Source organism: Lactuca sativa, chromosome 4 (genome assembly GCF_002870075.4).
Source record: "Lactuca sativa cultivar Salinas chromosome 4, Lsat_Salinas_v11, whole genome shotgun sequence".
Taxonomy (NCBI): domain Eukaryota; kingdom Viridiplantae; phylum Streptophyta; class Magnoliopsida; order Asterales; family Asteraceae; genus Lactuca; species Lactuca sativa.
The window spans coordinates 348,636,111-348,638,740 of NC_056626.2; the positions used below are offsets into that span (position 1 = coordinate 348,636,111).

The window sequence follows — 2,630 nt, forward strand, 5'->3', positions numbered from 1 at the left end:
AAATATGAAGGTCACAAAAATGCGGATGTTTTAGTAATCGTGTGATATATCTTTATTGTGTAAGGTACTAAAAACAACACTTTGAAATACAATAGAAAGGACTTTAATCACATAGAAATTGAAGAAACAAAGATTATGGTGGTTTCATACGTATACTTAGGACATAGGCAACAGTTTTCACTCCACATGGTGGAGACAGTCGTTGTAGATCATGAGAAAATAAGAGAACATATGATAAAGAGGCTTGAAGATAATGCAATGTTAAATTTGGATGAGGTTTTCTTTGTACAAGTACATAAGCTTTGATTAGAGAGTGCAGATGCATAAGATCAAGGCCGTAGAGTAGTACATGAGTAGTCTAAGTGCTAGTTCCCTTTACATTGTTTGTGTATTTTGCCTAGTTTTCACTGTTTTTACTTTCAACTTGTCTTGTGATTACTTTTCTTCCTAGTTATTACTTGCATCTAACTTTTTTATTTGTATGTTGGTTCTCTATATACCTTCTCACCATGCTCCTTTTGATTTTCAATATTTGTTTTATTGCTTGTATATGTGTCCTTTTATCTTTGTGAAACTCTACTGATTATTTCTTCTTTGTGGGTTGGCCATTCACTTATACGTGAATAAAGAAACTCTAGTTAAAATTTTATCTCATTGACTATGATTAAAGCAATGAACTACAACATGTTTTTGTGATACGCATTCTATTCTGTAATACTCCTTACAAACACAACACACAACAAAATAAACTAAAGGATGATTACAATAAGAGATAATAACTTGAAAGGGTAACAAACTTTCAACTAGTTCATATTTAGTAGTTATTGAAAAAAAATTATACTTAATTTATTTATGAATTATATTAAATGTTTACATTTTACCCTTACTAGGTAAAATATGAACAAATTCAAATAATTCATAAATAAATCAAACACCAAAAAAAATTAGCGACGAAATACAAATAAAATTGAAAGTTCAATTACTTTTAAGTTATTATGGAGGAATTGACAAATGGGCCTTTCAATGGTTCAATCTGATTTCAAGAAATGCTCCACGATCCATTACGGTTGAAATCTAAAGCTTGGAGCTTCGGTTCTCAGTTAACCCGACCAATACGACAATACCCAATTACCCATTTCAATTTTTCGCCATTAAAATTCTAAACCCTAGAAAGAATCTCAAGCGGGGATTTGTGTTTGTGTGTGTGTGCGCGATCGCGCATTAGCAGATAGTATGTTCAATCGAAGGAGGTTCCTGTCGCTTCCCATGGTTATTGGAGCTGTTGTGTAAGTTCTTCTCTTTATCGTATACGAACTCAAATCATCTAGATCTACTCCTTGCCTTGATCCCAACAAAATGTTCATTTTATCTTCCCTCTTTTGTTATATGCTTACGAAGATTATTGAAATTGATCATTGAACCTACCAATGTCACACTAAAAGCAAGACACTTTTGATTTGCAATCTACGTTGATAATATGGGAAACAGATATTACTATCTTGATAAAACGAAATCCGATTCATGATGAGTTTGTTGAGATTTTCTAATGCCCCAAGTTAAACGTTTCACTGTTTGCTGCTTGTAATTTATGTTAGGGCTCTATTCAATTGAAGGTAAAACCCTAATTAACAAGTTTCAAATCTACAATCTGATATTTACCTGAGATAAAACGAATATCATGTAAGAATGTAACACCCCTTCTACCAAATGTCCTTTTTTGTCATTTCACATTTGAACAAAATGTCAAAAGTATGATGATTCTTGAACTTGTAAATTGTAATAATGTAACTTTAAGTTGTTGGATTTATGTGTTTTAGTATTGGAATTGTCTCTGGAAAAGCTATATTTGGACCTCCTGTGGATGAATATTGGAAGAAAAAGCTCGAGGAAGAAACAGCTAAGAAAGAAAACGACACCGCTTCATCTTAACATTTTTCTTTTTAAGGGAATACAAGAAGTTCAACAAGCATAAATTTGTTGAAAGTGTAACAAGAACTAAAAACATGTAAATTAATGAGCTAAGTGTTTATTTTTCTATTGGGTATTTCATTATACCTTAGTTCTATAGTTACCATTGTTTTGTTTAAAAAACATGAAATTGTAAGTTTTTTTTTTTTTCCAAAAATAATAACCTTTATTGTCATGTAGTTTTTCATGTCAATTTAAGCAAGTCAAATGGCGATTTGGTTTGGTTTAAAATTTTGATGAAATTGTATAGTTTTGTTTTGTATATAGTAAAAGATGTTGTCATTTATGTTTATTTGAGATAACATAAGTAGAATTACTTCTGTTTGTTTGAGATAACATAAGTAGAATTACGTGTAGTTTATATTAGATTTTCCATTTTAAAAAAATACAATTGTTTTATTATTATTATTTTATTTTATTTGATATGAATATCACTAGTGCATTTTATTTTTCCATCATGGTAAAAATACACTTGTAGTTTTTTTTTACTTGGTCTTTTGTCGTCAAAATGTAAATTCTAAAGACTTTGTTAACACTAGAAAATTAATCGCATGTATCAGTTTGTAAATTCAACGCTTAACCTTGTAAATTTGTGATTTAGCTCAAAATAGTCTCATAATTCATTATTCATCCAAAAAAACATCATAAATGGTCCATATGGT

General features: G+C 30.0%; 1 long non-coding RNA gene across 1 annotated transcript; it reads left to right on the top strand.

Moving 5' to 3' along the window:
• The first annotated feature begins 1,014 nt into the window (after nt 1-1,014).
• On the top strand, nt 1,015-2,037 carry LOC111881972 (uncharacterized). The gene is made up of 2 exons (XR_002847009.2): nt 1,015-1,286; nt 1,818-2,037. It is a non-coding gene; the product is annotated as an uncharacterized LOC111881972 (long non-coding RNA).
• The last annotated feature ends 593 nt before the right edge of the window (nt 2,038-2,630 follow it).